Genomic DNA, 13018 nt, shown 5'->3' with positions numbered 1-13018 from the left:
TCGAATTTGTGCAGTGGGTTTGCAAATCATATGATCCACATTCTTGTTGGATCGTTGTACGACCTAAATGAGTCGATCAGAAGAGTTTTAATCCATATCAAAGGCGGAATTCGATGATACGGACTTGATTACAGCTTGATTCACGTTTAAATTCACTTGTTTATTGATTTCAAAGATATACAGATCAGTTGACAATTTGGCACCACCTCGGCTCTGAAATCTCCAACGTTTCAAATGAGAAACCAGCTCAGGTATTTATAGGCTCACCATTCCGTACGAGATGGTTCATACGAAATGGTCATTCCGTGCGAAATGGCAACACCATTTCGTACGAAATGGACTAACCTTCATTTCGTACGAAATGGCCTAACTCCATTTCGTGCGAAATGGCTTAACTCCATTTCGTGCGAAATGGCCTCTCAACATAAAAACCCTAATTTCCCAACATCTGAGCACTGGTATATCCTATCTAGATACAAGACTCGATAAAAGACAAAATTAACAGACATTTATGCACCAACAGACTCCCTCTTGGAGGTTGACAAAGTCTTCGGCATCGAGTCTTCGGTAGTCTTCAGTCTTGATCTATCTTCTTACTCTTTCCAAAGTAATTGACACTGTAAGCATCCTTCAATCTCTATCTTTCTTCTAGTTCTCTTGATTTCTTAAGTTTAATAGTATCAGCGTCTAGCACTCGAATCCTGGCTTTTTCAATCTTTAAACTCCCCTTTGAATGTTGATCCAGAATCTCTATCTGACTCTTACGGCTTCAGAACCCCCCCCCCCCTTTCAATAAGCTGGGATCGTATTCTCGCTCAAACTTTGTTCAGACTTAGCCATGGGGATCAAGCTTTGCTGCTTTCACATGTTCAAAGCTGTTTCCTGGTTCTCAGAAATATGACATTTAAACCTCTTAACCTTTTGTCTTCTTTTGTTATTTTTACCAGTTTTTAATAATCCACTTAAGTATCCAGATCCAAGTTAATGACCCTGGGTATTTAATTTGCCTACCAAGTCCAACTTAATGATCTTGGTTGACCTGAGACAAAACAAACACTGACTTTTGTTCAACATTTTTCAAAACATTATTCTGAAAATTACAAGTTTCAACTTAATGAACTTGTATTGTCATTTCATCTTTTAGGTTTTATCATAATAAGCTCCCAACTCATCTTCCAGTTTAGAAACTTCCTACATCTGCTTCAAACTGCGAATCTGAAGATCAGCTTTCCACTTTGGTTTATCGATAAAACAAAGCAGAAATGTAAAATCTTATTAGATTTTGAATAAAGTTTCTAGACTAGAAAGCTATGAAATCTTTTTGAGTTTTGAATGATAAACAGAAAAAAATGCAGTAAATGTAAACTATTTACAAACATATTTTTGGTGAGCGTGTTAGGGAATCATATCAGCTATTGACAAGCTACAAGTACCGTTAAGCTTTGATTTCATACTCAGGTTTAAACAATTCGCTTAGATTGTCGATATACTGATCCACTTTAAATTTTTACACGAATTTCAATCTGTTCAGGATACGAATTTAGTGTTTTAAAGATCTTAACCTATACGTGTGTACCACCTCAGAATATACTCCCGTATCCAGACCACTATATTCGGTCTTACAGGTGAGTGCACACTAATGATATCTGTAAAGGGTAAATGCGAGGCCATGAGAGCTCAGGCTAGAACTTCCGTTCAATCAGAGAGATGATGGCTCGACTTTAGGTGGGTCCCCTTTGGGAATCTTTTTTACAACAGCACATGATTAGCATTTTTCAAAGTTTCATCATTTTTTATGCTGAGGGGAGGCTTTAAGAATAAAGTTGTGCAGATCATTATACGAGGACTAGGCTATTGCTTCCGCAAAATCAGAAGTCCTGGTATAATACCCCAGATATCATCACGTACAAAGACCTAGTATCTCAGAAATAGAGTCGTTCAAACAGGATTTCAGGGGTTACCTATATATCCGAGAGATGTTCCCCACGTAATAAGCAAGTGGTGATTTATGTTTATATCCCGAACAAACTTACTAAGTGTGTAAAAACCTACCGGCACATCATCAGCGAGACTGCTTAACACATTTAAACTTTATATTTCTTTAGCATACTGTAACTGTCTAGCTGATTTACTATCATTTTCCCTTTTTACACAAGCTATTTTTTAGTTTTCTATTGTTTTTGGATTTTACACTTCTTACTTGGTGTAGCTTGTTACATGGGTCGTGAGTGGGAGCTTAGTTTCTGTCTGGGTATGCGACCTTGGATTGCTGTTGCATATTCAGCTCCTGTTGCAGCTGCGACTGCTGTTTTCTTGATCTACCCAATTGGTCAAGGAAGCTAAATATCTCATGTTTTTGGGTTTTTGAATTTTTTATTGTTTTTGTATTTTCTGAAAATATTACTATCTCCCCCTAAATACCAAAACAACTCAAAAATCGACAAACCACTGCAGGTTGCTTTTTAACATCATCTACAGTGGTACCTTCATCAACGCCAAGAATCTCCTCCAACACCGATAAAAGCTTCATACCGTTTAGTTTTAAAAGATATTTAAAACGAGTTTTATCAAGCGCTTTGGTATGTAAATCAGCTTTTTGTTCGTCAGTGTGGATTTTCTCAATTCGTATCAACTTCTTCTCGAAACAATCTCGAATAAAGTGATGACGAATTTCAATGTGTTTCGTTTTAGCGTGATGAACAGGATTTTTCGTTATGTTTATAGCTGCCTCATTATCAACAAAAATAGGGGTGGTAAGAAATTGCAAACCGTAGTCGCGCATCTGTTGCTGGATCCACAAGATCTTAGAGCAGTAACTGCTAGCAGATACATATTCAGCTTCGCATGTGGATAAAGCTACAGAGGTCTGCTTCTTACATTGCCAGGTGACCAATCGTGGTCCGAAAAACTGACATCCCGAAGTTATTGACTTAGCGTTAACTTTGCAGCATCCGAAGTCAGAATCCGAATATCCTTCGAGTGTGAAATCGCCTTCTTTTGGATACCACAACCCCAGTGATGGAGTTCCTTTCAGGTAGAGCAAATATCCATTTCACAAACACCATATGCGAAGCTCTCGGGTTTGACTGAAACCGTGCTGCGAGGCAGGTTGGATACATGATATCGGGTCTTGAAGCTGTCAAGTACATCAGCGATCTGATCATGGAACGATACATCGTTTCATCCACCTTCTCTCCGGTGAGATCAGGGTTTATCCCATGGTTCGTTGCTAACGGGGTGGAAGCTGGAGTTGTCCCGGACATCCCAAATTTCTCTAAGATATCATGAACATACTTCGTCTGATGTATGAATATTCCCTTGGGCAGTTGATGAACCTGAAGCCCCAAGAAGAACTTCATCTCACCCACTGATGACATTTCGAATTTTTGCTTCATAACTTTTTCAAAATCTTTGCATAGATCTTCATTTGTTTACCCAAATATGATGTCATCCACGTATATGAACAATCAGAAGATGTTCGTCGACTTCTTTGGTGAAGAGAGTGGCATCCACTTTTCCTCGGATGAAGTTGTTGGCAAGCAGATGTTGAGACAAAGTCTCGTACCAGGCTCTCGGGGCCTGGTGTAAACCATACAACGCTTTATCCAGGAGATAAACCTTGTCTTTATGGATTGGGTCGGTGAAGCCCGGTGGTTGTCCGACATAGACCTCCTCCTTCACTTTACCATAGAGAAATGCCGACTTTACATCTAGCTGGTACACTTTAAATCCTTTCCAAGATGCAAATGCTAGGAAGATTATTATCGCTTCGAGTCGAGCAACTGGAGCATATACTTCGGTAAAATCTATACCCTCCTGCTGACTGAAACCCTGGACTACGAGTCAAGCTTTATTGCGAATAATTACCCCTCGATCATCCCTCTTGCATTTAAACACCCACTTGGTGTTGATCTTCCTATGACCATCAAGCAAATCCACCATATTCTAGACACCCAATTTCTCAAACTGGTTCAACTCCTCTTGCATAGCATTGACCCAGGAATCTTCAGTTAGTGCTTCCTTGTACGTTCGCGGCTCAATCTGTGAAATGAAACAACTAAGTGAAAACTCTGTTTGTAAAGGAGCAACTGTAGAATAAAAACAATTAAGGCCTTGGTCAATTTGTCGTCTGGTGCGGACACCTGATTTCAATTCTCCGATAATCAACTCTTCGGGATGGTATGAAAGAGTCCTCGGCATCACCTCGCCTGGAACATCTACCTCGCCTTCCAAATTTGTGACATTCTGATTTGCATCTTGTTCACTGACTGGATTTGTTAGATTTGAAATCTGGACTTGCTCCCCCTCAGATTCTGAGTCACCACGATCAAATATTGGTCTGTCATCATATTATAAATTCTCATTGACTTTTGTCTGATTGTCAGGAGCATGTTCATGTTCTGAAGATGATGGAGTTTGCTGAATATCATCATGTTCTCCAGCATTGCTTGAGCCTGCTTCATTGTCATTTGAAGTTTGTCGTTGTCGTCTAAGAGGTTCTGCTGGGAACCTTTCTTGTGATGATTCATATTCTCTTAGAATATCCAACTCGTCAAAGAACTCTGGTTCTTCCTCCATGTCAAATGAATCCCACAGAGTGTCATAATTGAAACGCCATGAGTCGCCGGGATTCTGAGGTGGCATAGTATAACCTTGACATTCAACATTATGTGCTTCAATGATCCGCTTTAAGCTTGGAACAAAGACTCGTTTCAATGGACTTGTGTAACCCACGAATATTCCTTCGATGCTCTTTGGACCAAATTTTCCAAAAGGTTCTAGAACTGTGCAGGGAGACCCAAACGGTTCCAGATACTTCAGGTTAGGTTTGCGGTTGTTGATTAGCTCGAAACACGTCTTGTTGAATTTCTTCACTATAAGAACCCGGTTGAGTGTATAGCAAGCGGCTGACACTGCTTCTGCCCAAAAATTGACAGGTAATTTCGAATCAGCAAGCATCGTCCTTGCCGTTTCAATTAGCGTCCTGTTCTTTCTTTCTGCTACTCCATTTTGCTGTGGAGTGTAAGGCGCGCTAAATTCATGCAATATACCTCTTTTATCACAATAAAATTCCATTTTGCTGCTCTTAAACCCTGTACCGTTATCACTTCTTATTCTTCGAATACGAGCTTGGTACAAGTTTTCAATCTTTCTGAACAGCGTTATTAAACTCCCAAATGTTTGATCTTTTGACCGCAAAAATGTTACCCACGAAAACCTCGAGTAGTCGTCTGTTACCACTAGACAGTAAAGATCACCAGTTATGCTTTTGACGTTCACCGGACCAAAAAGATCCATACGAAGTCTCTCTAATGGTCTCGAGATTGAATTTTCCTTCTTCCCAGGGTGAGAGTTCTTTCGCTGTTTACCTTTGACACAACTAATGCACTCCCCCTCAAGATGAAAACCTTTCAAATGAACACCAGTTACTAAGTCATTGTGCACCAGGTGGTTCATTTTTCGCAGGTGAATATGGCCCATCTTTTGATGCCACAATTGCGATTCTTTTTCTGTTGCTCTTGACATGAAACAGTGAGCCTGACCCGTGGTAGTAGTTGCTACACTCATGTCCAACACGTACAGATCATCGACTCTTGGTGCTCTCATGATAACCCATTCTTCGGGGGCAACGAATCCTGGCTTCAATATCAAACATTCTTTATCTGTGAAGTGTGTTGTATACATGCGATCACCGATCTGGGAGATGCTCAGAAGATTGTTTTCCAGCTCGGCGATGTAGTTCACTCTTTCAAACGTGACAATACCATTAGATAACGTTCCTTCACCAACTATACGACCACCTTGATTGCCTGCAAATCCCACATATCCTCCATTAAACGACCCTCTAACATCGTACAATAGGGTGTTCTTCCCCGTCATGTGCCGAGAAGCTCCACTATCCCTAATCCAGTGTGTGATGGATCTCAGAAGCTCCTACACATTTCAAAAAATATTTAGTGAGATTTTGAAGCAACCCAAGCCTCTTTCGACTTAGGTAGCTTGATGTGTGTGGTCTTTGTGTACAACGGTGGAAAATTCTTGTCATTCATCTTTAAGCTCTCTTCTGATCCAATCTCAACCTCTTTGTATAAAAAGAAATCATTTTTCGGAGGTTGACCAGATGATTGGTCTTTCTTTGGTACATACTTCTTCTCAGAAGCAGTAGTCTTTTGTTTTTCAAGTTTCTCATAGTAATCCAAAGAAACATTTATCTTTACCTGAGTGGTAGAAGATGATTGTTTTTCCATCTCAGAAACCTTTGGTTTTTGAGAACTTGTTTTCTTTTCAACAGATTTTGGCTTCCATGTTTGTTGAGATGACGCAACCCGTTTGTAAAATTTGTCATTTTTAGTTATCACATTCTTTATAGGTTCAGTTTTGAATTTGGTGTTTTCATTTTTCAAAACTTTCTTCTCAACAATCATTGGAGCATTGCCTTTTGTATCAACTTTCTTTTTCGGACTCTCAACAGCTTCAGACTTAGGCTTTAAGTTGGTGCACTTCCGTGCAATGTGTCCAACTTTGTTGCACTTAAAGCATGTACGAGTATCAACTACTCGACTTGTGCCTTTGATCTGAGGTTGTGAGGCCTTCTCTTCAAAGAACTCTTCATTTGATTTTGAAAATATTTCCGATTCTTGTTCGGAAAGTGAGCTTGAACTTGAACTTTTCACAAATACCTTTTTTTCAACAAATTTTTTGTTTTGAAAGTTCCTTCTTTGATAATTCTTACCACCCTGATATCCGCCCGACCATTTGTTTTGATTGTTGTTACAAAATCATGGTTGAACAGCAGGTTTTTTATAGTAAGCCTTATCTTTTTCAAAGTTTAATTGCCTCTTGGAACGTTTCAAACCTTCGATTTCAGACACATCAATTTCAACAAACTTGAACACATTTTTCAATTTGTCAACATTCACATTTTCCAAAGGAAATTCAAGATCCGAATACAACTTATCTGATCCCGACATCTTGTACATCACAAGATTAGGTTCTTCACTTAAGTTGTTTTTGGATGTTGATTTCGGAATATATTTGTCCAAAAAACATTCTCCATCCTCAGTTGAGTCACTGTCAGATTTTAAAACTTTTTCAACAACATTTTTAACAACTTCAGACTGACCACTGTCTTCATCGGATGATGAAGTGAATGTGACATCGATTGTTTCTGGAAGTTTTACCTCATGTGTTTCATCATCATTAACCAACCCGGATTTTTTCTTTGAAAAATTATTTAATACTGGATGTGGAACCTGATGATACCCAACCCCGGTTCCATCAGAATATACAGCTTCGCCAGCTTTGTTCTTCCTGATGGGTTTGGGAACAATGTGTTGAAGAACAAAACTTGCGGAGTTGTAACTATTGAGTTTCAGATTGATGCGTTCATTTTCAATCTCAGCTTCCTGAAACTGAAGCTTCAGATTAGCAATCTCATCCAATTGTTGATTTATTTGCTTTTCTTTCGACTGAAGTACTCCTGTCAGTTGAGAATTTTCTTTGCTTGTTTTACTGTTTCTCTCATCAAAATCTTTTATTGTTCTTTTTAGCTTCTCATGATTCTTAAAAAGTTGACGGTTTTCATAAATTAACTTTTCATTCTCTTTCCTAAGTTTTTCTACATCAATTTTATCTTTTTCAAGTTTATCAGTTAATTCTTCGATTCTCTCATTTGAAGCTTTTATCAATTTGTCATGACTCAAGATTTGATTCTCAACTTGTCTGACTCTTTCTGTCAGTTCTTCAGTCTTTTTACCACTGAGGTAAGCATGTGTACTACAAACCTTGTAGTTTTTCATGCAATTTTTGCAGTCACTGTCACGTTTGGCCTTTTCAGTCTTACCTGATCCATTTATTGAATCTTATGAACTGACCTTGCTCTTTGACTCAGAACTGGACTTAGAGTCTACCTCTAACTCCTTTGCTGCAAGAACTTTATCAGTCATTTTCTTTAAGTTTTCTGCTGTGAATTCTTTCGTCGTGTCGATTATCCCATCATCGATCTTTTTCAACTATATATCCTTCTCATTTTCTTTTTCTTCGGCTTCTTTTCCCCACCACAGTCTCTGTCTTTCTTCTTCCTCTTCTGCTAATTGCTCAATGAGAGTTTCAACAGTGACTGATGAAGGTTCAACAACGATATTTCCTTTAGGATCCAAATAACATTCCCGATCCGCATCCCATCTTTTTGCGCTTTTTGCCTCTTTCCATGTTCAATAGATTTTATCTTTCATGTTTTGGGCTATCATCTTCCTGTAAGAATATTTTTCTTCTTCTGTTCGGGTATCTTTGAAAGGAACAATTTTTGCCATGAAGGCATAATCCACTGCATCTTCTTCTGGTAACAGATCGCTCCAATCAAATCCCTCATCATCATGGATAACAGCTAATGCTCTTGACTTTTCTTTGGGAGCATCTTCTAACTGCTTCATTCTCGGAGATTCTGCTTTGTTTTGATGATAGATGGCCCTTTTGTAATAATCCTCACGAAATGGACTGGCCGTCTCATCAGCAGCTGCATTTCGACATTCTCGTTTAAAGTGCCCTTTTTGCTTGCACTTAAAACATGTAACCTTCAATTTATCAAAACCAAGCTTTGTTGAAGGTCCACCAATAGAATGTCTGCCTGTTATCTCCATGAACCTTTGAGCCCTTCTGACTGCACTAGCTATGCACCATCTAATATCAATTAACTCCATCTCTTCTGGGTCAATCTGATCATAGTCTTCCTTGGTGAGGTTAGTGTTTCCGATCTTTCTAGCAAGAAGACTCTCATATGATTCCAAGACGGATGCTAAGAACACCATTTGCTGCTTGGCTGCTTCTTCGCTAAAGTTTTGTGCGTTGTTGAGGTCTACAACAATATTGCACTGGAACATGTTTTTCGGAACTGATTGTTTTTGTTGACTTGGAGCATTTGAAGATGATCCTCCATAATAACCACTGCTTGGACTTTCTTGATTTGGCATATTTGAGTTCTCTGCTAAGAATGCAGTCTTTGGTGACACAGTTTTTGGGATCATACTTCCTCGATAATATAAGTCAACATTTTGTTGATATGAGGAATTGTTGACTTTGTTCGTTTCCTGATCTCCAATTCATGACTCTCCAATCTTTCAATTAGTAAATCAACTGTCAAATCAGTCGAACTCACTGTGTTCTTCAACATTAATGCAAAATACTACCAATCTTTCTCATCAGGCAGTGAGTCAAACAGCTTATCAACCAACTCTTCCTGTGTAAACACAATTCCATATCTTGCAAGTTCCATCTTGAAATGACCGAATCTTTCTATCATCTTTGACATAGACTCATTTTTCATACAGCCGAACAGATCAAATTCTTTCTTTAACAATTTTTTCTTGTTTTAACAATTTCAGCTCCACCCACGCACTTTTTCTCTAATTATGCCCATAAATCTCTAGCATCTTTATAATCGATTAGAGATAGGATATCATCCCTCACTGATTGGTGAAGTAATGCGATACATTTTTGCTCAGCGATGAAACTTTCCTGGTCATTTTCGACTAAGTTCTCATAGTCACTTCTTCCAAGGTTAAACCCACTCTTTAAGCATTTCCAACTCGGGTAGGCGAACGCTTTTAGCCAATCTTCAACCTAGGTGCCCATCTATTGTACTCCTCGATAGCCATAAGCTTGGGTGATTTGTTGTAGGTGCCATAGGCATTATCAACACTCAAGGAATCAGCAACGGTTTTCCTATGGTTTGGGTTTGGTGTTGAAGTGTTCGTGTTGTCTGATGTAGTGTTCTCTCATGTGCTACTAGTGTAAGCAAAAACATCACTAAACGGATTCAGAAAAGCATCACCCATCTTTAAGTACCTGAAACAATTAACAAACACTTACACAAATTTTTGTGAATTTAAAAAAAACTTCACACTGGTAATAGTTCACTTCGTGTGAACTGAAGCGAATCAACTCCTGCGAACTGATTGATCCTCAAACAACCTGTTTTGAAGCAAAATAATCTGGTGTGAAATGACTCAAACGAAATGACCTAGATGTCCAATTCGTGCGAAATGGGCTGGTATAAACTCAAACCATACGAAATGATAGCTTTCAAGCGAAATGATCCAATAAGGTCCTTTTCCTACGAAATGGATGAATGTTTCAAGCGAAATGGACACTTTTAAGCGAAATGGGCCTATTTGGTGCGAAATGAGCAGCTTTTGGTGCGAAATGAACACTTTGAACCAATTCATGCGAAATGACCTATATCAATTCGTACGAAATGATGATGACGTCACCCAATCGGCCAAGTTTTTGTCAAATTGATCAAGTTTTAGTCCGATTTTAGATCTGATTCTTTCAAGGGTTTGTTAGAACTGTATTTCGTGTGTAATATGTGAAATTCAAGTCATTTTAACCATGAATCTAGTTAGTTTTGAAAAAGAATGAGTAGAAGTCAGAAATTTCAATGAAAACAAGCTGAATCGGTATGAACTCTTCCTCCTGAGCTCTGATACCACTTGTTGGATCGTTGTACGACCTAAATGAGTCGATCAGAAGAGTTTTAATCCATATCAAAGGCGGAATTCGATGACACGGACTTGATTACAGCTTGATTCACGTTTAAATTCACTTGTTTATTGATTTCAAAGCTATACAGATCAGTTGACTATTGGGCAGCACCTCGGCTCTGAAATCTCCAACATTTCAAATGAGAAACCAGCCCAGGTATTTATAGGCTCACCATTCCGTATGAGATGGTTCATACGAAATGGTCATTCCGTGCGAAATGGCAACACCATTTCGTACGAAATGGACTAACCTTCATTTTGTAAGAAATGGCCTAACTCCATTTCGTGCGAAATGGCCTCTCAACATAAAAACCCTAATTTCCCAACATCTGAGCACTGGTATATCCTATCTAGATACAAGACTCAATAAAAGACAAAGTTAACAGACATTTATGCACCAACACTTCTCCTTGTATCTTGGTATCCAAATTTCCTTTAATACCGCATCTCTTTTCTTGAAATATCAAATATTGTTTCACAATTACAAGGATCAGAGTATGATCCTTGTCGAATGATAATATGAAAAAGTTGAAATTTTTTTATTTGATAATTAAATCTATGAAATTTTATACAGTGGTCTTGAATCGATTTCTTCTTGTTTCCATATCTCAGTGAATTGTGGTTGTTCCATCAATTTCTTCTTTTGATCCCTTCAATACTACAACTTTGTTATTACTTTCCATGCATTTGTATATATCGCTCATTTGTGCGCAGCAATACATAAACAGTTCTTGTAATCATTCTTTAGTTTCTTCCTGTGAGTCGTTCCTCCAAATTATGTGTCAGGTGGTTGTAAATCACTCGAAGATTTCTGTCCCTAGTCGAGCAGCAATCTCAACCGTTTTGGTTGACATTCATTTTTGTGCCAAACACTGTCTTTGTATACTCTATTTTATGGTTGCAACAGGCATCTTATCTTTTCGTTATGTGGATGCCGAACGTAATCAAAGATGAAGATTGATGAGATTGAATAATGATTTGACTACATCAAGTGAGTAAACCAAATTCAGATGACAGATCGATCTCTAATTTCTTGTTCTTGATGTTGAGATTTATGCAACCTTTGATCTTCCAAAAATCCTTGAAATCATAACCATGCTCTGGTACCACTTTGTTGGATATCAAAAACATTCAATCAAGGATCAAATCATCATCTAATCAAGATCATATCGCAGGGAATAATCATTTTGGTATATTCTATACTTTCCCAAGCAGTGCTTCGAAACATCACAATGGTTGGGATTAACCGACTCGTTAACTGCCACCAAACTACCTTTAACTAACTATAATATAATTCTTATGTTCTGAATAATAACACTAAAGTCTAATCCAACTATATGTTCTAATGTAGGTCCAACTAGCGGAGGATCTAGTCGCCTAATCCTTGTAAACGAACAAATCCGGTTGTGCGGAATCCAACCGGGAAAGCAAACCGAGATTAAGATAGACACGAGACACAGAGATTCAATGTTTAACACACACACTTGTATATATGAGTAGAGTTCAGGTTACAAGATTACACCATATAAGATTCACACACACTAAACTCTCTCTCACTGTTCTCGGTTATCTTGTGCTTGTCTGTCTTCAGTGCTGCTTATATAGAGGAACAGGGTCGACGAAATATGTGCAGCTGACGAAACATCTTTCAGGACGACGAATCATCAGAAGCCGACGAAACACATTTGACGAAAGACACTAGATGACGAAACATGTAGGTGTTTCGCCATGCAGGAATTGTAGGTTTTTCGTCAGGTATAAGACAAACTGAGAACTAATTTCTGAATTCACGTGGAAATGTATAATCTTCACATGAAGAAGTCTTCTTATGACATCATCAGGCGTCGGGAAAGTTCGCGGCTCTTCGTGCTTCGCGTGTCGAACTCTGGAGCGCACGACGGAGGAATGTCGCGACGTCGGTCTTGAGCCGAACCTAACCGAGTCGAACCAAATCGAGTCGAACCAAACCGAGTCGCGTCCACATAAAGTGTACCAACAAACTCCCCCTTGGACGCTACTCATAAGGTTCATCTTCCATGTCTTCCATGTCGGAGGATCTTCAAAGTCTTCACGTGTCGTAAGTAGAAAGTGTATCAACAAACTCCCCTTTTCATTTAGGAAGTGTGTTAACAAACTCCCCCTTAAAATAAACTCCATTTTCAGCACTTAGATCCTTGAGGTGTTGATGATAGGTCAGCGGCAACTCGATCATCTTTATCTTTTGAGTGCCTCCACGTCGTGTCTTTATTCCGAAGCTAGTTATCCAACATGTTCTCTTCGCCTTTAGCTGGTTTGATTGTCGCAACTGCACATACAAGAAAGCTAAACACGTAATGAGAACAACCGCTTGGAATATAGTTAACATAAACAAACGACACACATGTGACCATTTTTCAATCAACTACCGTCCGACAGTTTGAAAGTTTAACAAATTGTTCAATTTTGGTTTTTAACTTTCAAAACATGCAAATTTCGAC

Source organism: Helianthus annuus, chromosome 16, assembly GCF_002127325.2.
Source record: "Helianthus annuus cultivar XRQ/B chromosome 16, HanXRQr2.0-SUNRISE, whole genome shotgun sequence".
NCBI lineage: Eukaryota > Viridiplantae > Streptophyta > Magnoliopsida > Asterales > Asteraceae > Helianthus > Helianthus annuus.
This window is presented reverse-complemented; position numbering follows the sequence as displayed.